Source organism: Rhinolophus sinicus, chromosome 2 (genome assembly GCF_057876585.1).
Source record: "Rhinolophus sinicus isolate RSI-liver-muscle chromosome 2, RSI-T2T, whole genome shotgun sequence".
Lineage (NCBI taxonomy): Eukaryota > Metazoa > Chordata > Mammalia > Chiroptera > Rhinolophidae > Rhinolophus > Rhinolophus sinicus.
Window position 1 is genome coordinate 6005462 of NC_142502.1, and position 27694 is coordinate 6033155.

Below are 27694 nucleotides of genomic sequence, written 5' to 3' on the forward strand. Positions count from 1 at the left end.
GTTTGATACAACGGCGAGTGGAGTAAGTGCATCTCAGGGCAGAGGCACAGAAGTAGCAAAGGAGGCAGAGATCATAATTCTGATTTAACCGGAGCCCTGTGTGCTGACAGGAAGATTGGAAAATCTTGGCGACAGGTTCTGTGTTGTTTGGAACGAATCTACGGAGTTTGAAATCTATTTTGAAGGTTAGGGGAATTCACTGGGTAGATCAGATCGATAATAAGAAACATCAGTCATATTTTTTTCTGTGATTTATGCTTTTTAATTTTTATTCAGTGTTAACAAGGTGTCAGGTTTGTAAAAAATTGTAAGGTGCACATAATTCCTACCCACAGCGTTTACGGTTTGAACCATGTACAAAAGACAGACATAAACATGTGAGAAGAATGGGGAGAAGGCGTGAGGAAAGACAGATATTCTGTATCATGGCACCTACTTTTTTCTCCATCCAGTGACATACTGGAGAACCATTAAACAGGCCAAAATCTTGCAAAGGGTAGTAGGCCCCCATTTATATTACAGAAGCAGGACCACAGCTGAAAAGGTGGTATTGCTCATTAACTAAATGCTGATAACCAAAACTCCCAGCAACTTCAAAGGTGACCACAAATTTCCTGTGCTCTGAAAAGTACCATTTTCATTGACTGAAACCTAGCTATATGAAATGATGGTTAACAATATACCCAAAAACTTTTTAAAAATAGATATTTGATATTAGGCATTTCCTCTACACAGCAGGGAAGAAACGACACGAGGGGCCACAGATACGTATAAATTTAAGCGTGACGATAATGTGTCCATGATCTGTTAGATTCTGAAAAGGGCTTAACTAGCGAGTTGTTATAGTAAGAAAACATTACCTGTCCAGTTTGCAAATCGAGGTTGCAATTACTGCTTTTCTGAGTTGTTCACCAGAAGGGTCTGTGCCAAGTACATGGCTTCGTCATCCTGACACTGAAGGAATCGTGTGTTGGGTCACAGGACTCCCGCCAGGGCACACGCCCATCTGCAGACAGAAGCAGACAGTCGAGGCAAAGGCTTTAATGATACAGTGTCAGTTTCTTCTTTCTGAAAGGTCCTTCTCCAAGCAGGGAAAGGTGGCATTTCCTTTCTATTGCAATTTGCATTTAACAAAGGAGACGGCAGAATGCAGCGACCCAGCCGGCAGTCAGGTGCTCACCGGCTGGATTGTCACAGATCCAGCTCGTTGGGTGGTGACCATGGAAGAAGCAAGCAGTGGACATTTTTCTTTTCTTTAATGAGGTGTACAGCAGATTTTATCGGCACTGGGAAAGTGAGATATTACACAAAACTTTGGATATAATACTGTAAATATTATGACTTCTATCATGTAACATAAATTTCTTAGCCAGTTGGGCAGAAAGACTGACAATTGGTCATTGCTTAATAGGAGGCCATAAGTGGATTTTCTCCTTATTAAATATTTTTAAACGTTTTTAAAGACTGTTAGATCAATTTTTAAAGACTATTAGACCAATTTTAACAAGTTATCCCACACCTTGCATCCAACATTTTTTTCCTAAAAGGAATGAGCAAAATTTTAATTATTTTCAATATAGACTTTGTAAAATACTTTAGGGTATATTCTTATTTTTACATTTTTTTAATATTAGGATTTCTTTTTTATTTATTTTTATTAGTTTCAAGTGTACAAAACAATGACATATTTAGACATTTATACTCCTCGCAGTGATAACCCCCTCCCCCAATCTGCGACCCCTCTGACATCGTATCTGCTGTTACAGTTCCACTGACTCTATTCCCTACGCTGTACTCCACATCCTGTGACTGTATGTATCTTAAGTTATAGTTGACATTTGTTATTATTCAGCTTCAGCTTCAGGTGTACAGTGCAATGGTCAGGCATCTACACCGTCCATGCAGTGGTCTCCCCAGTAAGACAAGTGCCCATCGGGTAACCTACAAAATCTTTGCAACATTATTAATTATATTTCCCCAACAGTCTTTCCTGTCCCCGTGGCAATACTGTGGCTACCAATTTGTTCTTTTTGTTTTTTGGTGTTTTTAGTGGAGCTCTCTTTTCCTCCCTTGAGTCACGTAAGAATTTGGGAATCTTCTGTGACAGCAGTTAGTGCCATATTGCAAGCTCATGTGAGGGAGAAACAAACTTTCCTCCCCCCCTCAAGGTTCCTCTGGCTGGTCTAATAAGCAAATAGACAGGAGGCAGACTAGCAAGAAAGTTAACCAAATTTAATACGTGCGTATGTATGAGAACCCCGCATACTGAGAGTCAGGGGCTGCACATACATGAGAGGTTCAGAGATAGAAAGGGAACGTGGGTCTGTAAGACATCTTGAGCTAGGAATAAGGTAAGGTTCCCTGGGGGCTTCAAAGGGTCATTGCAGGATGTTAAGAAGAGCAGTGCTTAGTAAATAGAAGTTTGTCCTGCCCTATAGATAGGTCAAAAGAGGTCATCTCTGATAATTGCCTATTATGGGCAAGGCCCCTAATTCAAGTTCTTCTGGTTAGTTATGGCAGCGACAGAAGTTTCTCTTGAGCCTGTGGCTGCAGTGACTCTGGTTTAAAACAGTGCGTACCACAGACACACATCTTGGGGTGATTTGTTCTGAACCCGCACACTTACATGTCCCAAGGTGGTCTGCTCTACTCCCATGCCAAGTAGAACTACCTTTTGGGGAGCACTATGCAACTTCCCTTTGGAGCTCCAACTGCCCCCCCCCACCCGCCTGCTGACCCTGGGACATGCAAATCCCTCGGCTTTTCCAGCTCTGAAGAGTCTGCCATCTTTATCCTCTGGCTTCTGCCTCCAGAACTCCCAAAATAATCAGTGAATTTGGGCTTCACAAAGAATAGGAAAGTGGTCACCAAGAGCCAACTTTTGTTTTGTCCCCCCACATATACCATAAACACCCTCTGAGGCAGGTACAAAGGTCTTGGCTACCATTTTGGAACGGAGCAAAGGAAGTTCAGAAAACAAAACATGACTTAGTCCATCATCTTGCCACACATGTCTGCCTCCCTCTTGGGACTCCATTTTAATTGTATATATTTCCACAAGGAAGCTGTTTGGTACCGATTTTTTGTTTCGGTTTGGTTTTGTCTTCAGCAGGACAAAACAAGAAAATCATTTCAGATGTTTCCGAGCCAGAGCAGGGCTTACCAGAAACCTGCAGTGGCAGACAGTCAGCCCTGCTTCTGTTCCCTCTGGGGTAGAAACATTCTTCTGAGAAGGTGACTCCCCTTTGCACTCCAGTCGAACGACAGCTGAGATTTTAAATTAGCACATGTCATTTTAATACTCGCTGTAGAATTCGGCAGCTTGCTCATTGCATTAATCAAAGTGTCACCTTATTCCACCAGTGAAGGGCACCCCTCATTTAGGCAGCAGCTCAGATGGACGCTGGAGGACAGCAGCGGAACTCAGCTGCTGGAAGGATGTCACTGCCACACGCTGCCCAGGGCTGCGAGGATTTACAATAGCTTCGGATAATAGTCCATATGGAGATATTTATTTGTTTATTAAAGCGTGTTAACCTAGCTAGCAATCGGAAAATGAAACTGTTCAGCAGATTTATTTCCTGTAGTTTACTGAGTCAGCCTAATTCATCACAAATACCAGTGCCCTAATTACAGAGAGAGAGAGAGCTCTTCCACATCCTTTATGACGTGTTGCATTTCCATCTCTTGATCGGAAAGGTTATTTAGAACAACGAAATTGATCCCTAGTACTTTCCCCAGCCACAAGGCTGATCGTATTGGGATTATCCCACTTAACAAACTAGTTCTGAATCGAAAATATTGATAAAAAATTGTGTTTCTAAAAAAGGTGTTATTGTAATCTAAGGGTACCCATCACTAAAACGCATTTCCCTATTTTTATGGTGCTTTTCTACTGTCTGGAGTTCTTTAGGTTGGTGTTAAAATTGTAAGACTCAAAACTCCTGCTTGTCAAGGACTTGCCCAAGTGGGAAACACTTCAAAGGCTGCAGGGGAGGGGAGGGAGACAAAGCTAGAACGTTCTGACGGTGGCCCAAGTACAGCATGCCTCCTGAAGGCTGCTGAAGGGTCAGAACTACAGCTGTTCTAGCATGTGCCCTGCTCTGCTCAGCCCTCCTAAAGAGGCTGCAGGCTCGCTCCAGGCCAGGCTTGGAGGCATCTTTAGCTGCCCCAGGACACAAGCCTCGCTGGGATGTGTTTGCTTTCAAAAGGTAAAACATTGTGTCCCACTGTATTTGCCTTGGAGACGTTGAAGGTGTACTAGTTGTTTTGAATCGTCCCTACCAGGCCCAACCCACCCCCTCCCCCAGAGACTGACACTCCTGAGGGCTTGGTCCTCAATTCGAGCTAGAAATTGAGTGAAGAATAATTGCTTTTCCGCTGTCACTGAAGAAGGAGACACTGACACCTGGGGCTATGTCCACATATATCATAATCATAGATTATGTATTGGGCAGGTGTGTGCGTGTGTGTGCACGTGCATGTGTGCGCGTGTGTGTACGTGTGTGCGTGTGTGCACGCGTGTGTGTGCGCACATGTGCCACCTTCCCTCTCTCAAATACCTCCCTTGTTCACACTGTAGAAACTTCTCGGGGACACCAATAAGCAAGAGCATCCTGAAATGGACGTGATCTGCCTTTGGGCACTTTTTTTCAAGCCTGAAAATTATTATTTCTTTAAACTAAAAGCAGGCACCAAGATAAAAGTGAAATTTAAAGTTTTTTTTCTTAGATTCATGCCATAATTGATATGAGGTCTACAATTATAGACTAGGATATACTAATGTTTCTAATAACTTTTATAATCTCTTATTTATATTGTGCTAAGTGCATGACACTAATTATTTCATGTTTACAACGGCCTTGTTAGTACCATTCTTATAATTGCCCCCATTTTAATCATGTAAAAACTGAGCCTCAAAGAAATTAAGGCATTTTCCAACTCACACAGCTAGTAGAGAAAGCAGAGTTAGAACCCACACTTCTCTGTAAGCCTATGACCTTGACGGCTCTGTTAGCTCATAGGTTCTGTTGAGAAATTGGTTGTTTACAGTCCCTAACTTCCTTGTGGGCGTGTAGCTCATTAAGAAAAGTATGATTCATTGTTGTGTTTTATCATAATATCCTCAATAAATAGTATTTTAGACTCTCAATCAGCATGTTTTTATTTTTTTTTAATCTTACTTTGAAGAGACTTTTAAAAACAAAAGTAATCCCATAAAAAATAGAGCTTTTCCACTTTTTGCGATTGAAAGCAAATAATTTGATTTTCATGATAAGGATAAGTTATCTTGAGAATCTTAAAACCAACATCCTTACCTATAATACATAAATAACCAACCCACTGGGAGTACTTCTTAAAAGATGGTTTTGCCCATTTCCTTCACTACAACTAAAAATTGTGGGTGCCTGAGTAACTGGTTTCACCTCTATAAAATATTATTTCTGTTTGGTGTTTATTTATCAGTCTCAGTGGGTGAAATTTTTCCTTTTTTTAAAAAAAAAAATTTTTCTTTTATCTTTTCAATTACAATTGACATTTAATATTATATTAGTTTCAGGTGTACAGAGAAGTGGTTAGAGATTTATATAATTTATAAGTGATCTCCCCCATTAGTCTAGTACCCACCTGGCACCATACATAGTTATTACAATATCATTGACTATATTCCTTATGCTATACTTTATATCCTTGTGACTATTTTGTAACTAGCAATTTGAATTTCTTAATCCCTTTACTTTTTAACCCAGCCCGCCAACCCCTCTCCCATCTGGCAACCATCAATTTGTTCTCTGCATCTATGAGTCTTTTTGTTTGTTTGTTTTGTTCTTTAGATTCTACATATAAATGAGATCATATGGTATTTGTCTTTCTCTGTCTGACTTACTTCACTTAGCATAATATTCTCTAGGTCCATCCATGTTGTCACAAATGATAAGATTTCATTCTTTTTTATTGCTGAGTAATATTCCGTTGTATAATTCAGCAGTGTATTAAAAAGACTGCATATCATGATCAAGTGGGATTTATTCCTGGGATGCAAGACTGGCTCAGTGTCCACAAATCAATTAATGTGATACACCACATAAACAACATGAAGGATAAAAATCATATGATCATATCAAAAGATGAAGAAAAAACACTTGACAAAATTCAGCATCCATTTATGATAAAAACTCTCAGCAAAGTGGGAATAGAGGGAACATAACTCAACAAAATAATGGCCACATACAACAAACCCACAGCTAACGTCATATTCAAAACTGAAAATGTTCTCCTGAAGATCAGGAACAAGACAAGGCTGTTCACGTTCACTATTTTTATTCAGCATAATATTGGAAGTCCCAGCCACAGCAATCAGACAAGAAAAAGATACAAAAGGCATCTAAATTGGAAATGAAGAAGTAAAACTGTCATTATTTGCAGATGACATGATACTATAGAGAGAGAACCCTACAGATTCCACCAAAAAGCTATTAGAACAGATAAATGAATTCATCTTCTTTTACACTTCATGTGATTCAATCCAAGTGCCCAAATGTTAGTGAAGCCTGAGATTCAATAATAATCTTTCAGTTTTTCCTCTTAGTTTCGTGAGGTTGATGGCTACCATTTAGATTTTATTTTTTAATTTCAACTTTAGCATAGTTAACTTCATATTCAAATCTTAATAGACTTTTTCAGTGCACTCTTTGGTATCAGTAAGTTTCCACTGAACAGTACTGATAACACTCTTACCGACGCCATCTCTTCTGAATATTGTGGCAGTGCTGGCTTTATGCTTCCACTTTACAGCTCAGGAAATCAAGGCGTGAAGACAGTCAGTGGTTTGTCGTGGATTAGTCAGCTGTGAAGTGGAGAACCTGAGACTCAGTTCTAGCTCATCGCATTTGCATGCCTTCTCTTCATGATATCATGCAGAAGTATCACAGACATCCAGCAATTTTGTGAATAACTACATTTTCTCAATACCATCCTCCACACCAAACACTTCAACAAGGCTAAGACTTCACTGCAGAGAATTGTTTTTTCGCTTCTGTATCAGTCCTACTTTTTCAGATCAAAAACGACATCATCTGCTTGAATCACCCGTTTCCTGGATAACGCACATAGAATTATTCTAATCTGTTTATATCTTTCTATCCAGGTAAGAATACATTAATGAAAGGGGCATTTTATGACTTGCAAAATCACAAGAATTGATGCAAAATAGAGCACAGGGGCCAAAGCAAATACATATTTATTAAGGAACATTTGCAACTATAGTAGCTGAGTGGTTCTGTGCTCTGTGCTTGGATGTGATAGAGGACTGCAGATAACTTTAGCATCATTTCCCACAAAGCTACTTAAAATACTGATTACACCACCAAGGAGCTTTTCTTTCCCATCCCTGTAGTCTGACAGACCATCATTTTTCCTTGAGTGTTCTTCTCTGATTGTATCCCATTCCACTCTTCAGAATTTGGTCACAAGTTCTTATGGCAGCAGCCTAAGTGAAACCAGAAGGCTAAGTTCTCAGAACAGGTCAACTTTTGTCTGGGCCTCCAACTCTAAGGTGGGGATTGGCAAACTTTTCCAGTAAAGAGCCAGAGAGTAAATATTTTAGGCTTTGCAGGACATATGGTCTCTGTCTCAGCTGCCCCACCATGTTGTCGCAGCATAAAAGCCACCCTAGACAATACTACGTGAATGAGTGTGGCTGTTTCCACTCCAACTGGAAGGACAGTGGATTTTGAATTTCATGTAATTTTACTTGTGAAATAGTAACCTTTTAATCTTTTCCCAACCCTTAAACAAATAATAATAAAAACATTCTTAGCTCCTGGGACAGCTTGTTGACTCTGCTTTAAGGCATTTTAACTGGTCTTAGAAATGGCCAGTGTTAAAAACTGCTACATAGGAGCTTTCTCCATCTTCAGTCGTTGATCTGTTGAACTCCAGGTAGTGCAAATCTATGAAGCAGTGGTCCCTGATTTAAAAGAAAATTTTAAATCCTTGTTTGATAGATACTGTTAGATACCTTAATAGTATCGATGAATACTACTCCAATAGATTGCACTAGGTACTACTCTAATAGTATCTATTAATAATATTCCATTACATACTGATAGATATTACTCTAATAGTATGTATTAATATTACTCGGACAGGTACTAACAGGTACTACTCTGATATCTCTACTTCTGTTGAGTAACTGAGTACAAAATTGGTTCGATGACTCTTGTTCACACCCGCAGAGGTAGACCCAGATGCTGTAGTCCCAGAGGGAAAGTCAATTGCTTTGGAATCATAGCCAATGCCAAGTATTACCTGGTGAAGACTCAGAATATTTCTCAGAGGTCACGTAATTTAAGAAACTGTGAGGAGAGGATAATTCAAGTCTTCAGCAGAGCCCTTGCTAAACATTGGGGTGCCCTAAAACAGCATCAGTGACCACCGCAAATACTGTCTACATTTCAAATGTGTTTTCAAATTTACTTTTATGGCTACTCTCCTAGGTGTTTTCAGTACATGTAAAACACAAACTTCACGGAAGACTTCTGTAGGAACTGTAAAATATGTTCTGTTTTTATTTTTAGAAGTCCTTAGTAATTCCTTGAGGACATTCTTGTAAGGAATATAGAATACAGGTCATGATGCATGGGGAGGATTAAGTAGAATAGTTAGTTAGGATGTATGAGTTGGAAAATATAATAAGAGAAGAAAACAACAAAGTGGCATAGTGAGCAGCAAGCGAGCATTGAATGGGTTGACAAGCAGATGAGGGAGATTAATTCTCGCTGCTCTGCACCACTGCCCGTGAACCTGAGACGCCCTAACCACCAGGAGCGAATTACAGCATGGCAGGCGGCTTTGCCTTTTTATCAGAGAGAGTTATTAAATTGCATGTTTCATAACATAGGTGATTATCCTGTCTATAAATGCTGCATTCGTTTTGTTATCCTAAAGTGTGCATTTGTTGTTTCTGTAAGGATCTGAGAGCTCTGCTCTGTGTTTCCATGGAGACCACACCAGGATCCGGTCCTGGGTACTCAGATAAGATGCCTTCTGTGAGCAGAGTCAGACAGTAACCTTCAATCATCACGGCTCAGGGAGGCACTCGGTCATACATTTCCTCTGAGATTGTGGGCCACAAACCTTTCCACCCAAGTAATGGGGGGTTGGGTTTAAATTTAAAAATACAGAGAGAGCACCCACTATATTCAGGCATTGTGTTAATTCTGGGGATTCAAAGGTAACTGAGACATGGCTTCTGCTCTTCAGCAGTGTACAAATCTAAGAAATGTCTGGAGAATTAAGTCAGAAGAAGCCTCTGTTCAAGGATTTGCCTTCCTCCTACGGGCCAAAGTTACCACAGGCATGCAGCCCCGAGCTTGTCAACAGTAAAGCCTGGGCCAAGTAAGGGGATTGACAAGAATCCCAAGTCACTCCCTGTCTCTGCCTCCTTCCTTCCTGGGCTCTTCGTCATCCCAGTAGACACTCATCCCAGATTGAATCTGTGTGGGATCCCGGTTCCTTTCCTGTTACATCAACTGAGGGGGTCAGGGGGCAGTGGAAAGTAGCCTTTACTTAAAAAAATATGTTTTATCTAATTACATCTAAGATGGCACAGGCTTCATGATGCACCTTTTTCACTGTGTGCCTCTAAGAAGGAAAAAATGCCACCAGTTATAATTGTAAGATACCATCAATTGTATGACTCATTCTGATTTCAGAAGTGTGAAAATGTGCAAAAAACATGCATTTTAGGATTAATGAATCATGATGATTCTGGCATTCAATCCTGGAATAGGCGCCAATTGAAGTTAACCTAATAAGGACTACAGTACCAGGAATGACGATCCCGAGTATAGTAATATCACATTTATACAATTTATTTGAGATAATCGATTAAAAACAATATGGCAGAGCCACCCTTTGATGGCCAGGCTGCTGTGCTGACTGTCTAGTTCTTCAGGTCATGCTTATGCTACTTCATGACTTTATGGTACCATGGTTCTCTTCATTTGTAAGACCTCAGTCTAACGGTTCCCCTGGGGCTCAGTCCTAGATCCCTTTCTCCCCCTCTCTTTCCTCATCTCTATACACATGCCCTCCCCCAGTAGTCTCATGTACTCTTTTGTTGCTGTTAGTTCTCTGCAGTCGAATTTATTATTATTATTAGTTTCAGGTGTACAAAACAATGTAATAGTTAGACATTTACACCCCTCACAAGGTGATAACCCCCGAATCTACTACCCTCTGACATCATATATAGCTGTTACAATTCCATTGACTGTCTTCATTGTGCTGTACTCCACATCCCATGGAGATAGATAGATGATAGATAGATAGATAGATAGATAGATAGATAGATAGATAGATAGATAGATGATAGATGGATGGATGGATGGATGGATGGATGGATGGATGGACGGACGGATGGACGGGAGGACGGATGGACGGACGGACGGACGGATGGATAGATAAATACCATGTTTCCCTGAATATAGGACCTAGCTGGAAATTAGCTCTAATGCGTCTTTTGGAGCAAAAATTAATATAAGAACCGGTCTTATTTTAGTATAAGACTGGGTATAATATAATATAATATAATATAATTAATATAATAAAATATAATACTGGGTCTTATATTAATTTTTGCTCCATAAAACGCATTAGAGCTGATTGTCCGGCTAGGTCTTATTTTCGGGGAAACATGATGGATGGATGGTTAGACAGATAGATAGATAGATAGATAGATAGATAGATAGATAGATAGATAGATAGATGGACAGATAGATTTCATTATAGTTGACGTTCAATATTATTCTACCTCAGGTTCAGATGTATAGCATATTGGTCACTCGCAATAGACTGACAATTCCAAAATTGATACCTCTTAGTCTAACTTCTCCTTTGAACTCCCAAATTAAACCTCCAGCTGCGTCTCTGACTTCCCAGTAGACATCTATACTTCATACCTCCGAACATGAATCCTCCTTCTTCCTAAGCCTCCATCACCTCCATAAAGGGACACCCCAGTTCTCAGGCCAAAAGCATCACCTCTGAGTCACCTGGACTCTTCTCTTTCTCTACACCACACATGCTACCTCTCAGCAAATCCTACAGACAGTTCCTTCAAAATATGTTCCAGAATCTGACCACTGCTTCCACCCTGGTCCAAGCTGACCATTGACTCTTGCCTGGATTATTGCAACAGCCTGACAACTGACCGTCTGCCTCCATGCTTCCCCTCCCACCTGTCTGTTTCCAAACAGATGCCAGAGTGATCAGTTCACAATTTAAGTCAGATTATATCCCTGCTCCGCTCAAACTCCTGTCATGGTTTCTCAGCCACAGCAGTTAAAGCAGCTGCAAGACCCATGGGATCTGGCGCCTGCTACGTCACTACCATCCTCTCAGGCCTTCTCCCCATACCAGCCCCACCATTCCTGGAATCTGCAAGCATGCTTCCCCTTCAGGATCCTTGTGTCCCTGTGCCTTCTGTCTGGAATGTCTTCCCAGCTTCTGTAGGGCCCGTGCTGTGGCTTCATTCAGGTCTCTGCTCAAAGTACTTTATCATGATGGTCTTCTCTGAGGACTTCTGGTACCCCTTACTGCACAGCACTTTCACCAAAGGAGTTACGTTTACTTGACCATTCCCTGGAGTCTTCATCATGTTTTCTCTCTTGCCCAGTTGAATGGAAAGTACCATGAGGGCAGTGGCTGTCTTGACTTCATTCACGCTTTTCTCATTAGTGGCCAAAAGGCCAGGCCAACTGGACAGCAGTGTAGACCTGTATTTCGAATGAATGAGTAATGATAAGGTTCTATGGCTTCTGTATGTGCTTCATCAATTTCATTCATTTATAGTTAGAAGGATCTAATCAATAGTGATCTTACATCTTTTTAAGTAAGGTATGTTTCATTGACATTGTAATTTTATGCCTGATGGGTAGGAAATCCACTGAAAGTATTTTATAATAATTTTAATTTTGGGGTGATTCTGGAAAAAGCCAGGAACTCACGAGTTCTTGTGAAATAAATTGCTTGTAGAGTAGTACAGAAAAGTCCTTATTTAATTCTAGTATTTTTAATTTTAAATTGATAATGTGCTGTGATATCTTTAAGATTAATATTTGCATTCCATAGCATAGTTAAGTGAAAAGCTTGTGAAAACTAATTACTAAGAAACAAATCTATATGTTAATTACAGTTATTGCAATTTTGTTTAGATATTTACATAGTATGAAGAATTGTTTATCGTCAAGCATTTTTAAATAGGCATATGGCTAATTAATGGTGTTGAAAGGTTTAAAAAAAAATCCCCATCAGAATCATAACACAATTTATACAGTTGGCATATAAATCATAATCTGTCTCTCCTTGTCTTTTTTTTGTCAGAAATCAGACTCTGCCTAGATATTAGGGATGTTGATTGTTATTCATATAAACTGCAGGTTGAATAATTTATTAGTGTGGTTGATTTGTTTTTAAGAGGCAGCAAGAAAGTTGAACTTGGCTTAGAGTAACATATTCATGGCTGCGAAAACAACTAGCAAGAGTGAACATCTTAAGAGCTCATGATATTTCACCTGTTAAAAAACAAAATTCAACCAAGTAAAGTTCAAGGTCTAATTGGCTTTATTAAATGATTCATGATTGGACAGCACACCATCTAGCAGCTAGAAGGGCCCTCTGAGGGGGTGTACAAAATGGAAGGATTTTATAGGAAGAAGGGTGGGGCAAGGGAGCTATAAGCAAAAGAAAAGAAAGGATTGTTTTGAGGGCTAGGGCAGCTTGTTGGGGGGAAAGGGAATGGAAGTGTTTTCATCATCCATATTGCCTCTTCTTCACATAGGGGCATGGAAAATGGTCCACATGACAGGTTACCACATTCATGTTGACCAGAAACTCCAGACTAGGTGATGAAGATGACATTTCCGGGAGAGGGTGAAATAGCAATTAGGTCAGGTATTAAATCTGGGCATCACGGGCTGTGGTACAAGTGACACCATTTTGGGTCTGTGGTTTTCTCTTTAATACACCACAATTTTGAAAACTATCAGTGACACTCTAGAGTAACAGAAATTTATATTAAAGTTTCTATTAAATGTGACTGAGCAAAAGTGTTTCTAGAATGAGGACAATAGCAAACAGAGGCCAAGACCACTGAGGGACTGGGTAATAATAGTAACTGAGGAAAATGAAAGCATTGTTTATTTTGGTCACTATTGCTTTTTGTCTCTCCTCTTTTCAACTTATGATTGCTTGCTCTGGAAAGCGAAAACATAGGGAGATATCAAAATTATGATCCCTTACTATGGTCTCTGAAAGCCCGTTCTCGCTTTACGACTTTGCTCTTTCTGCTGTTCCTCCCTTTTATTAGTGGACCAGCTCATTTCTCTCATCGAGGTTACTAAAATTATAAGCAGGGGAGGAACTGAGTAGCCAGTCAGTCACACTGTGGAATATTGAAAAGGTCAAATCCATATAGAATTGCACTTGACTTATTGATATATGAAGCATTAAAATGGTGAGCGCGCTGACTTACAGTGTGAGTGGTAACAGAAACAGGAAGTGCCATCACGTGGACGTGTGTTCTTGAAAATGGTAACGTGGACAGCTGAGGTGTGGGTCAGAGCCACGCTCATTTCAGTGTGAGGAGCTACAGCGTCTGCTGCCCATGAAATGATGTGATCGGGAGACATTTCGAGTTGAGACTGGTAATGTCAGCCTCACTGCTAATACTTAAAAAACGAGTGTACTGCTCCTCATTCGCAGAGAGTTACTGAAAATCACCGGACAGGTTGTCTTGGCCTATTTATGGTTCTGAGAGCAAAGCACAAGCCCTTGCGCCCAGTAGCCCTTCTGTGACCAGGCACAGTGTGTGATACTGTGATTTATAATAAGAAGTAAATATTTGGTCTCTGTCCCCCTTCCTGGCCACAACTCCTAAAACCCCCGTAGTTTCCCAAATGATAAGAGCCATGGGAACATCTTTTGTTATAATATTTGGGTCTTTGTCCGAGGTTTCTGAACCAGCTCCAAAGGGATAAAGGTGAAAGGAGTGTCTTGTTTATCATAACAAAGCCTTTCCACCACACCTGAGTTTATGCCCCAGATAATCACTATGTGGGTGCTGTTTGCCATGGGAGCCAACCAGATCAGTTGAGGGTGGGAGCTTTAGTCCAGGGACAAGAGAGGTCTTGGAGGTTGAGTCAGTTACCAAAGGCCAACGCTGTAATCCATCATGCCTACAAAAGGAGGCCTCGGTACAGGTGGGGGAGGGTGTTGTTCGTGGAGCTTCCGGTTGCTGGGCATGTAGAGGTGCTGGGAGGGTACCCCCTTCCTCCCCACCCCCCAGAGAGCAGGGAAGCTCCAAGCACAGGTAACAACAATCTGTATGATCTGTGGAATGTGCCCCCTGGTAAATGGTGTCAGAATTGAACTGAATTGTAGGGTGCTCAGTTGGGGTCTGCGGAGAATCGGAGTTTCCAGGTGTGGGAAGAATACCCACACATCTGGGACTGGAGTAGAGGAAGCACGCTCCCTTTACCCACAGAGAACCCCTAGCTTACTTCCCTACTCACAGGATTATATCTCACATTAGCATCGTCACAATAGTATCAGGTTTTCTAGTCCTCGTGAGTGTTCTTTGTTCATTATTGTTCATATTTTTAATAAGCAGGCAATTTTACAGTGTGTTTAAAAATATCTAAGTGCTTTTTTTTGCTTTTTGCTTTTTTTTTAATCCTCAGATGAGATCTGTACCCAGTTTCACGGGACTCTGTTTTTTGATGATGAAATTCAAATCTCCAGTTGCAGTGATGATGTCGTTTTTGTTTGAAACACAAACTTCATTCTTTGAAACAAAGAATGGTATTTCTGGGCTAAAGGTCTTGCTAGACAGATAGGATCCCATCGATACATTTTAAGAAGTGTCAGCAGATATAATACCAAAGATTTATTCCCAGCAAAATAGAGTAAGACTTACAGCTGTGAAGTGCATGAAAAACTTAGGCTAATGAATTAGGTCATAATAAATTAATAAAGCGTACATCCAATTGAGAGAATTCCATAAGTACTTTGTATTACACTAATTCATAAACTCATATAGGAAATAGGTGCCCATAATGTTTATTAAGAAAGGCCAACACTAATCCTTGTCTGCATGGCTGCATAAATAAATCCTTGCAGTTTTTCCTCACTCCATCTTTTGTTTTCTCTGGTTATTGGTGTAATATGAAATTTGGGAAATGAAGGAAAGCTTAAATATTATGCCAAGAATTATCCATAATCCACAACATGGGTTTAACTGACTTTTAATCTTTGTGTCATAGGCTGTTGTCTTTTGGCTATAAAATTTAAAACATACTACTCATTCAATTATTGATTTAGTTAACATATAACTTAATGAGTGTCTCTTATATGCCTGAGACCAGGCAAAACATTAGGGATACAGAGGCGAGGAAGACCAGCTCTTGACCTCCAGCTTATCGTTGGCTGCCATGAAACCACCTAAAGCATCTTCTAACAAAAAGGCCAGGGAAGAGTTCAGGTGGTCAGAGACGAAAATAAACTCTGCCAAAAGGCGTGAAGAAAGTTTGCAGGGTGGATGACCTGTGGAAGGGAGAAAGGAAGACGAGGGAATGCGATGACCATGCAGGACCTCCAGACACACCTGGGGATGCCCTGGCAAGGGGACAGCAGTGAAGGGGGTGTGGCCAGAGCGCAGCCTGCACCGCAGGAAGTGCGATAAATGAGGCCGGTGATAAATCAGAGCAGAAAGCTGGGGTTACAGTGTGAAGGGCCTGCTGGCTCATGCTAAGAACAGTGGAGTTTGTCTTAGCAGAGGGAACCCCATGCTAAGAATGGTGAAGTTTGTCCTGTAGCTGTGGGAATTCCATGCTAAGAATGATGGAGTTTGCCCCGTAGCAGCGGGAATTCCAAGTCAAGAATGGTGGAGTTTTTTCCATAGCAGAGGGAACCCCATGCGAAGAATGGTGGAGTTTGTCCCTTGGCAGAGGGAACTCCAGTGCTGATTTTCTATGGCTCACTTTTAATGTAGTTTTCTCTATGGCACATGGAGATGGGCTTGGAAAAGCTGAAGCAGAAAGCTCCCTTCAGCCCGTGGGACTAGTGTTTCATTGGCTGCTATTTTTCTACAGGCCAGACTTTCCTTGGTTATGTTGATCATAAGGGGACAGACATTTCAGGACACATGACAGAAACTGGCCAGTGGGGTTCATTCATTGTCTTTGCTTCCCATGAAATGCAGCCGTGAGTAACTCGTGCTACCCACCTGCTCTGCTCTCACGGAAGTTGGGAGCCTTCAATTACCTAAGTGGGCCAGCGCCCCAGCTGCCTAGTCTACTCGGGAGCTGAGGGAGTAGAGTCCAGGGACCAGCAAAACTCTTGGACCACTTCAAAGTGTGTTGGGGGCGTTGGGGGGGGGGGGTATTTCAACTCCTCTTGCTGCTTCTGCAGGACAGAAATTACAACCTATCTAGCATTCAATGGAGAATGCGTACATCTCTGAGAACTTGAAAGTGGGCCAGAATTGTTTGCCTTTTCTTTAATAACATCTTAAAAAAATACAACAAATACAATTTCCAGGAAAGTCGGCCTTTTCAAAGGAAGTTTGCCAACTTTACTTGTAGTCCTTGTTTCCGGCAATGACCTATAGATGTTCTTGGTACTTTAATCAATTGCCAGTAGACACAATCTGTTGTTTCCTGGAGAAGACAAACAAATTTGTATGTGAATGTTGGAGGAACCAAAGGCCCTAGGGAGAGTTTGAGAGTGTCGTCGCAGGGGTGTTTTTGCTTACTCCCCATTTTAGCGATGAAGACACAAGCTAAGAGATGAGTCAAAGCCACTTAAATGTGTGGGAGAGTAGTTCCCACCTGGGGGATAGAGACCAGGTGGGCCAGTCTCCTCTGTTCTACCTGCTGCTCCCTGAGGTAGGAGCAGAATCTGATGGCCATGGACCGGAGTGGCCAGGCGCCGGGTCAGAATGACATAGGGACACTTCCCGTGCTCAGCCAGTGGTCCCATTGCCTCAGCGCTGCCAAAGGGTGAAGGGGCGGCTGAATAGGCTGCTTCCTGTCATTGTTTCACACACAGAGCTCTGTGTCAGTTTGAAGAAAGGGTTCTACCCTGAGATTTGCTGGTGGTGGTGTTAAGTTTAAACACCAGTGCTCTGAATCAAGATCACCACCTTGATCTAAAGGGGTAATGGGGCCAATCTCAAGAGAGCTTTCAGTGTGGAGTGGCCACAGGAGCGGAGGGCAGGACAGACGAGTTCGCGTCTCAGTTTCCAGCTTGGCGCCTCGTCGAATGTCCATGGTCGTGTGGAGGGAGAGGAGGGGGTGTGGGAAGGGCTGACTTGCCGGCTGTGGAGGGTGGCAGGGAGCAGCTCGCATCGTCCACATGGAATCTTCCAGATACCAGATGGTCATGAAGCACAAGGAAATACGTAGACAGCCTTTCCTTTGGAAGATGTACATAGGTTCAGGGTGTTCAGTGGACACATTTGGCTCTTCCTTGCCTGTCAGCCTCAGTTATCTGTTCTGTTCCCACATCGCGATAGCCTTTTAGGCCTTTCAGCAGATCTCAGACTTAGAAACATGACATTCATATTGAAATATTAAATTTCCCATTTAAATGTTCTCATTGTTTAGAAAATAAGTTAGAATGTTTCGGGGTTTTTCTTGGTGTATTTAACTTAGACATGTGTAAATTGTCGGGAGTACCTTTGTTTTATTCACTGACCAGTCATAATTTGGTATTCCACGCTAGGCTTTTGTTTTTCCATCTGGCTTTGCTAGTCAACTGTATTTTAAAGGATACCAGCTCTAAGAAGTTGTCATAACTATAAATAAAGCCACGATTCCTTGAACAAGTACACTGTACTCAGGCAATAAATAGCCTGGCCGTTTAGAAAGCCTGAATGGAACCACTTTATAGTCTGTTGACAATTGGAACAAATCAAACATTCTTGACTTAAATGCTATTTCTACACCTTTTTCTCTCAACTGTAAGAACCTCCATTTCTTTTGCTCTGATTGTCTCTAGCTGAGAAATTTAACCTGTGGGAAGAAGCCGTATCTCTTTTATTCTCTGGGCCGTGCTTGTGTGTTGGGGCTCCTTGTGGAGGCCCACAGCTGGGCACCTGGGGTTGCTTTCAGCAGCCCGGTCAGTGGGGAATGCACACAGCCCACGCCAGCCAGCCCATCCTCCCGCTCAGGCCTTACCATCCCCTGCAGAAGCTTCCTCTGCAGGGGTGACTTAGCAGAGGCAGGGCTAATTTACCAATGAGCTGAGGTGCTAACAGCGATTGGGGTGGGAGTGGGGAGGCAGATTCTGTAGCAAGCTGCACTGGCACAGCTGCTACAAGAACTAGTTTTACTTGATTGATACATGAATTTGGGGTGTGGATTAGGACCCAGAGGACTGATGGATTGGGGGGGGGGGCTTCCAGGTGAAGGCCAACCTTCCCCAGCCCCCAAGCCACGCCTCCATGCTGCAGTTGCCCACCCTCTACTAAGTGGGGTGTCGTTTCTCCACATCCTACCCGCTCACCACAGGGCTGGGCCCTGGGCGTCTGGAGTCTCATAGGAAAGGACGTAAAGGAGGAATGGAGAGAGAAAGATGGAGTTTAACTTAGGCTAAGGGTGATAGAGTACATCACATGAAAAAAAAAAAAAAAGGGCCCATTCCTCTCTGTATTCCCATTTCACCACTTTTTTCTCTGAAAATCATGAGTCATTTGCCTTTGTTCTTCACAGAGATCCTCTTTTAGTTTTTATTTAGCCCCATGTTTTCCTTTGAAATGTCTTTTAGAATCACACCCTCTTTTCCAGTTTCATACACACGATAATAACCCCCAGCCCTTATTACTCCAAACAGTTATTGCAGGAGCTTGTCTGATGTCCCAGCTCAAACGCCGTGCTACTCCACCTGTACCCACTAGGGTCATCGAAGGACGGCAGCCATGGAAGGCTGCTGGGGCACCCCTGTAATTCTGTGGCTCCCCCGCCAACAGCTGAGCAACGGTGGCTCCTTGTATCAAGACCAAACCACTTCATTATGGCATGGCGGCACCGTCTGTCCACCGTCCAGTAATTAAGTAATATCTGCATTGCGTTAGTTGTAGCTGTACCACTATATTTGCAGCAGCAGTGACGCTTTTTGAGATATTACTATGTGCCAGGTACTGCTGTGCACACACTTTGTCTCATTTAATTGTTGCAACCGCTCTGAGAGAGTTATTATTGCTGGTGTCCCTCCCGACCTGAGCTCCTGCTGTATGAGCTCAGTAACTAAATGGGTTTAGATAACAGATCACTCTCCAAACTCACTCTCTCATCTCTCATTATCCATACTTACAAGCTGAAAAATTTGGAGAGTAGCCAGTACCTGGACCATCCCCTCCTTCCAGAAGAGGAACAGATGCTTAGAAAGACCATCCACAGCTTGTCAGGGATGACGGCAGCATCTGGCCTCAGGCCTCACCAGCCCCATCATTTAGACCACGCCCGGTTCAGCCTCATCCCACCTGCTCTCTTGTCACATTTCCTCCCAGTCACCCTAGTGACACCACCACCCTTATTTCTGCCCTTCCCCAATATGAGTTCCCCTTTGACCACCCCTCACACCCAGCTCAGAACCCATCCCTGGCTCTGTCTGCTCCACACTTGCCACTGTTCTGTAAGCTCAGCAATAACCTGACCTTCCAGAAGGCACAGACAGCACCACGCTTCACTCGCTCATGACAATTTAGACAAACACAACAGCGTCCACTGCTGCACCATGTGCCCTCCCCATCCCGTGACCACTGGTCTCTCCATTCTCCCTGTGTGCGAATGTTCGACAATTCCCACCATGGTTTTAATTACCCTGAGCCCACGTTCGCTGGAAGGTACGGAAGCGCTGGTTCTGCCTGCAGAGTTCTGCTCACAGTGGGCTCTAAGTAAATGTCACTTCTCATTGAAGGGGACTGAGCTGAAATTACCTGGGCACTTATAATACAGCATTTATGCTGTACGCACGTGTCGTAATGAATCATGTAACCCCAATCCCATTAGATGGGCCCAACGGCTGCCTCTTTGAGGAATCTTTCCATTGTGTTTCTTGATCCGAGCACAGCATAGAAGATGCTTAAAGGACATTCCGCATGTCTGTGGAATTCAACAAACGTGGAAGAACACGGTACAGGGAGGATGCTGTGCTAGATACACACTGGGAGTCCCAAGACTCACCCTGCATCTCCTTCAGTCCTTCGTCATGTTTCTGTGTCCACTGAAACAGGCCTGGAATCTTCTAGACAGAGGGAATTGACGAGTAAACAGATGAATTGTCACCCTGATATGTGTGACGTGCAGGGTCTAGACACCATCAGGGGCTGAAATAGAGGCCACTTTGATAAGAAGTCCTCACGCCTGCCCCTCGCATCTCTTATTTGTTCATACAACAGTATTCGGTGATTGTCTTAGAAAATCACATCACCTTCTCAGTGAGTTTTTCTTTAACTTCTGCTTAATATTTGTGATGTTTAAGGAACTTACACACGTCCCCAAATTCCACCTCTGATCATTTTATGTACTAATAAAGACAGCGTGTGATGTGTAAAATGTATGCCCATAATAATTAAAAACATGACCTTTATCCGAATCCTGTTGCAGAGGCACTTCTGAGTTCCTCTGAAGTACCCTCTCCAGCTGTTATAGTTGTTAGAAAAGCGCCTCCACGGGTGACTTTTCAAAGACGATTTCTAGTTTTCAAAGATTAACTTTGCTGCTGTGTTGTAAGTCACTGGTTGAAAGAACAACAAACAGGAACTATTGTCTCCTTAGTGAAGAGTGATGCTATCTTGTGTAATAATCGACCAGCTCCTCCAAATAAAGGAACTATCGTGAATAATGTAGTTATTCTTTTGATTAAAATGATCTCAGAAAGGAATTGCCCTTCTGGAAAATATTCAATTCAGTATACGCATTTCCTTCCGTTGATGGAGTTTATTATTCTGGGTAATGAAAATGAGAAATCTCTGTAATGTGGCCGAAATTTAAGCGACGCCCTTTTAAAATGTGAATATTTTCAATCAACGTACACATTTTTAATGCATGCGTCATACTAGGATGGAAACCCAATTTACTTTTAATGGCAAGTCAGGTTGTGTCAAGAAGTAGGAAGAAGAATACATATTCCCAGTCCTCAAACTGGCAGTTTGTTAAGAATTTGGCTGTTGGAATGTCGAAAGTTCTGGAATGGATTTTCCTCAGAAAAATACAATAGGATTTTCAAAATCAATACTGAAAAGCTGGAGCATAAGGTTCTGGGGTAGAATGGCCAGCTGGCCATGAGCTTCTGCTGGTAAAGCGGGCCCACACATCCCAGACCTTGGAAACTTGTCCAAAGATTTGGTGCTGTGTTCTGGGAGCCATGGAAGCCACAGGGGGTTTTAAAGAAGTATCTTAATCATTTTTGCCTGAAAAAAAGACAAAAAGTATAGCTGCTATGGACAAGTGTCTAACTGGAGGCCAACCAGAAAGAAGGGTATCCCAGAAATTTAGGGGGAAACCAGCATGGGGGTTCTAGAGCTGTGAGATCATGGGGCCAAATTGACTGGTCACTTCCTGTCTGATGAGACGTGGAGAGAAGAGGTACGTGTGATGGTCAAGGGTTTGGTGTAGCAGTTGGGTAGATCATGGTGCCCTTTACTTACCATGGGGCAGAATGAAAATATGGAGAACCAGCACGAAGTCAACTTTGGACTGAGTTTGTTGTGTCTGAAAGATGTCCAGTGGACATGGTAAGTGGGCTCCCGGTGTGTGGGTTGGCGAGTCAGTAACCAAATGTTTCCTTACAACCTCCTGATGCGAAGGACCATTCTACGGTCAGGAGAAAAAACTGACAAGAATCTCTGCCTTCAGGTAACTTACAGGACCATCTTCATCTTTTATCCTAAAACAGTATTTTGTGATTATCTTAGAATATTACATCACCTTCCTGGTAAGTCAGAGACATAAGGGAGGATAGATATGCAATAAATATGTGAACAAATAAGATAATTTGAGATGCTAGAAAGTGCACTGTGGGCCTTTTCCCGGGGGTCCAGATGGAAGAACTTGAGGTGACTGGGGCGCTGCAGGGGGAGCCCCTTTCCTGGAGTATCAGCCTCTGAAGCCAGAGAGCAGAGGTCCTGGTGCTGTGTTCTGGAGGAGGATGGGAAATCAAAGCCAAAGCATACTCAGAACCCTAGTGCATGGGCACGCAAAGCTGAGTCTGAAACGGGGGAAGGGAACTGTGAGAGCTGCACGTGTGGAGGTTTCTAGAGACAATTCCAGAAGCGAGGCAGGGACCCACCCCTGCCCAGAATATTTTGCTCGTTGACAGAAATTTTGAAGAACTGGTCCTCTTTCAAACTGTTGTCTGCCCATAATTTAGTACTTCAAAGTTTGAAAATACAGTGGTACCTCGTTTTTTGAACATAATACTTTCCGGAAGTCCATTCAAGTTCCGAAACATTCGAAAACTGTGGCATGGTTTCCCCATAGAAAGTAATGGAAAATGGATTAATCCATTCCAGACCTTTAAAATCAATCCCTAAAACTGCAAATTTTGCATGAATTTTACTATCTGCTGATACCACATATCCATAAAACTTACGGCATTTGCAAACCGAAATGTTCATCAATGGAGACGTTCGAAAACCGAGGTACCACTGAATTTGAAGTGGAAAAAGCAAGCTCCAGAGTTACCTGAGTGGCCACAGCAGCTCTTGGTGACAGCAGACTCCCATGGCTCGTGTCCGCAGAATGGAAAGCTGTGCCAGACACAGTTTATTCTGGAGGCAACCCAGCAGGCTTTCTGATTTTTACCACAGACATAAAGAGTGTGACTGAAATATTTACGCATATGAGTGAGTAGGTATGCACACGCATGTGTGTTTGTGCACACTTGTGGTGAGTTTGAACTGGAAATCAACAACATGTGAAATTCATTTTATCTCCTATAACTTGTTGACAAGCTGCCATTTTCTCTCAGCAGCAGGAGAACTAAATTCGGCCCGATCCAGTAAACTCTGTTTAACAATGTTTAAGTACTTCCAGTGTAAAACTGTCTCTTGTGATAGTATGCAGTCAGTCGAATGAAGTACTGGCCACAACTGAAAGCCTTTTCCCTCCCTCAGCTTGGCGGAGCTTCTCCCCAGGCAGAGGGAGCTTCCTGCAGGGGAGGTTCTCGTTCCTCCTTCCTGCCTAAACTCTGGCCTGTGCTGGTGGTGGCAGCAGGACTGGGTGGGTGGGCGCAGAACCACGTGTGTGACTGGCGCTGTGGTAATGAGGCGGCAGGCCTGGGCCACGGCTATGCCCGCAGCTGTCCTCACCCAGTCTGCCCCTGGGCAGCAGAGAGCGTACGCCTTGTCATCCTAAGCGGCACCTGTGATGGTTTTTGTGTGCCCGCCTCACACCACCCTGCCATCCAGGCTCCAGAAAAGGCTGCACCCCTAGAGTGGGCAGGCACCCCCTCCTCTCTTCTGAATAGGGCCCCTCCTAGAGCTGGGATCAGCTGGCCCTGGTGGCCCTCACTGTGCCCACGGGGAACCTACATGTCCCATCCAGGGCCACCTTTCTCTGTGTACCCTTCTGGACTCACAGTGGCCTTTTCATCTCACATTCCATGTGGGACGCACACTTCTAAATGGGCCTGGCGTTTTTCTGGTCTGCATCAGAAGAAGCAATAAAAATGTCCCTTGCACTGGGATTTCCTCACACGTGGCTGTTAGAAAATTTCTAAGAAACTGCCGCTTTCCAGGGTGTCGGACCAGAAAGGAAGCCAGGGAGGGAATCTGGAGTCTAAGCATGGCTTTGCCCTGCTCGTTGCTCTTTGCCCTGTCCCTTCCAGCACAGAGGAGACATCTCTTCCTTCTGATGGGTGGACATGTTCCTGTTTCCTCCCCTCTTCCTCCTGGAAGTAGCATTTGCTCCTTTTTCCTGGAGCCATGACACCGGAAGGGCTTCAGGGGCCCGTGTTGTAGTAGGTGTCAGAATAGCCACATGTGAGCAGCATAAACTGGCAGACCGACACATTTGCCAGTAGGAGCTGCCCAAATGCAAAGAGAAAATTCTGTAGTTTAAGAAAAATGACTCTTTGGACTTAAAAAAGCTGCTAAATCTTTAGCAACTTCATTTTTCACTTTTGTTTGTTTTCTCCTTCTTTTAACTGCATCTTGTTCAATTCTCTAAATGACATTTGAAACACTCAAATAATAGATGTTTTAGTGGGGTCCCGTTAAGGGCCAGGCAGTGTGGCCCCGGAATGTCACTGTGCAGTGTCGCTCCACAGGTTACAGGCTGGCTAAGCAGTCTGCAAGTGGGATTTTCCTCTGAGGCATCTTCGCGGTGACACTGACGCGTACATGCTCAAGTCGAGTCTTCCATCTTCTGAATATCACACTGAAATGTGCACTCCTAGCAAACAATACACAATCTGTAAAGACACAAAACACAACAGAATCATCAGACTGCAGTCACTAAACCAGACGTGTGTGGTACATGTAACAGTGTGTTTCCCTATGGAATGGTGGAAGGCGGACAGTGGACAGTGTGAACTAGTTAGTCCTGCGTGGCTAGAAACGACATTGCAGCTTCTTGTAGAGGTAAGGTCCTAGAGGAAATGCATGACACTCATGGCATGCCCCTGGACGGCTTTCACGGGAGTATTTTTGGTCTGCAGGCAGGGAGGGTAATCTGATGGTGGCGGTTTCATTGATGGATCGCTCAGTGAGGGCCCGGCACAGGCTAGGGGCTTGGCGGACATCACCCCAGACGGCCCCATTGATTTCCGTCTTATATGGCAAACACTTGTGAAGCGACAGAGGTATCGCTCATCATAATGTCAGCATTGATTTCTGATGCAGCAAGATGTGCAGAGTTATAGTAAAGGATTTATGTGTACTCATGGCAGATCTAAGGCTTGAGTATAATATCATCTAGATATTTCTGGGCAGTGTGTAAAATTGGGTTGAATTGACATTAGCAGCAAATTCAGCTTTTAGAACTTCGGGTCGCCTGGGGCACTCAGGAAGTTTCTACTCAAGTATTTTCTAGTTGGCCATCTCCTCTTACCTTTGAGTAGCTGTTTTGATTACATTCCAGCCGTCAGTAAGTAGTTGACAAAGTCACATAAGTCACTCAAGAGAGTGTCACATCATATTCTCCATTGGAACCTTGCATAGTGTTTTACTTCTTTCTATCTACATGAAGAAGGTGCTTCTTACTTTCTATTTTGTTATTATTTACTATTTTAAAATACTAATAACATATACCTTGTTCTACGTGTCAGTAATCCCTGATCAACACACACTATTATGTCTCAGAAATCTGCACTATATACATAATTTAAGAGCAACGATGTCTTAAAAAATACTTCAAGCAGCATAACCCCCTAGATCAGAACCCAAGGTGAAAGATTTTCTTATATAAAGGTGATAGTATCTTCTGCTGGATAGACTTTCATTTGTGACTGATAAGTCAGTGATTATATCATAGCCCTTTGACCCCGAAGGGTGTTAAATGATAGCATCCCAGCTACCTTCTGAGGCGGACTTTTGTTGCCATATCTTAACTCGCATTTTCTTCTGACATTGATACATTAGTCCTGTCTGTCACCATCCTGACTTTCCTGGATATAAATGGCCCTGTCCTTAGATATATATGTAGAACAAAAACAGCATTTCCTGATGAAGCTAACGCTGCCCTGGTTCATGCTATGAGTGATTGAGATGCTTTTGGGTAGACGTCTGCATAAATTAAAATGCTGCACAACGAAACGCAGCCAGTGAGTCAGATTGATTATGCCAGACGAACAGGTTGACTCTGGGTAGGATAATATAATAAAATGAGGGATGGAAACAGTTTGCAAATCGGTTGGGAAAACGTGCAGGGTGTCATGAATTCTGCACTTAAACATCAAACTGTGCAAACAGGGGGTGATACGTGTACTTATGCATAACCCAGGTGACTCTCATGTGGGTCATATGAAGTCCATGTTATATGACGGAGGGACAGACCACCTTTCGTTTCTGTCTGGGTTGAAGCACAGGGCTCTTGTTAATGTGTGTGATTTATATAAGAAACAGTATACGGAGACATCTGAAGTCTCTTTTGACAAGAAACATTTTGCAATGTTTAATTTAGAACTAAAAACCAGACTGACTTAGGAAGTACCAAGAGTTTCTCATGGTAACTGAGAAGCTACCCTGTGTTATGGTTGTCCTCTGAGCAAGCCTTACTTACCTGTCAGCCCTTCCAGGGCAGGGCTGGGGATGAGACATCCTTATTCTCCTCACAGACACCAGACGGAGAAGAGTGGGCACTTGGTACCAGTGTCACAGTGGCCTAAGACTAGTACTTCTCAAAATAAGTTTTGCATAAGAATTACTTGACAGTCGTGGCAAATGCAGGTGGGGACCCAGCCTCAGGGACTCACTAGGAGCTAGCAGGTTACCAGCCCCCCACCAGGTCGCTCTGCTAAATAATGTCCCTGCTGAACTTGGAGAAATAATTTTGGAGAGTAGAGGGCATGCTGGTTCCTGGTACCTGCTGGGACCGGAAAGAGTGAGTGTAATGAGGGGAGAGACATTCGTCCAAGAGGATAAAGGACTTTTGATTCCTTGGTGTTGACCCCACTAATTAGAACCTAATTAGTACATTCTAAACACAGACATTAAGTGCCTAATTACTGTGATAAATCTTAGCTATATGTCTTAATTAAACCTAAACCTCTCTTCTTAAAAAGAAGCGTTAGATTTCCCTGTGATAAAGCCATCTTAATCCATTGCTTGTCTTCAATGTAATCTATTGGAAAAAGAACGGGTACATATGAAAATTTAACAAAAGTGCATCTTACAAAGTCACAAAGGAGATTTTAATATAATGAAGATATTGTGTAATAAGTTCAGGATGTTACACAAACACAAAACGTAGCATAACCTTGGCAATAGCCACTAGTCATTATCGGAAAGAGCCCATCTGAGGATGTGTTGAGAATGAAGGCAGCCAGAAGGTAGGACACACATGCCCCTTCGTGTGCATTTGGTGAACATTTCAAAGGCATTTCTGGCCAGACCCATAATGTGGCCAGTTCATGCATCACCAATGGACAAAGGACTTTACAAGTTACTAAGTGTACTAGATATAAGAGATACACCGAAATGCCACGTTGGCTGTATTGCCACACGGAAAGGATGACTGCCAAAGAGGTAAATAAGGTGACGTGAACATTCAAAGAATCTCTCTCTCTCTCTCTCTCTCTCTCTCTCTCTCTCTCTCTCTCTCTCTCTTCTCTCTCTCTAGATGTCACTTCAAATTTCTGGTGGCATGAATCTGTTCCATATATTGATTATAGTGCAGGGGAGTAGGGGAGAGACAAACTGTGTAAAGCAAGTAGAAATAACATGCTGGGCCGTTCAGGTGCTAAGTAAACGAACATAGCTTAAATTATAAATGTCTGAAAAGAAATACCTTATCATAAAAAAACGTAATAAGAACTGTATCTTCAGTCTGTCATCTGAGCCATTTAATTCTCTCTCCCGGGACAAAATCCTGAAGAACTGTTAGTGAACAATAAACCATCCCACAAGTCAGTGAGATAAATGACAACAGGTTGTGCTCATGGACCCGTCAATCAGGAAGCAGGGCAC

The 27694-nt window shown here is 42.8% G+C and overlaps 1 protein-coding gene across 2 annotated transcripts in view; it reads left to right on the forward strand.

Moving 5' to 3' along the window:
- The window catches only part of PRKN (parkin RBR E3 ubiquitin protein ligase), a 1116534-nt gene that overhangs the window by 834538 nt on the left and 254302 nt on the right, over positions 1–27694 (forward strand). The window lies entirely within an intron of this gene.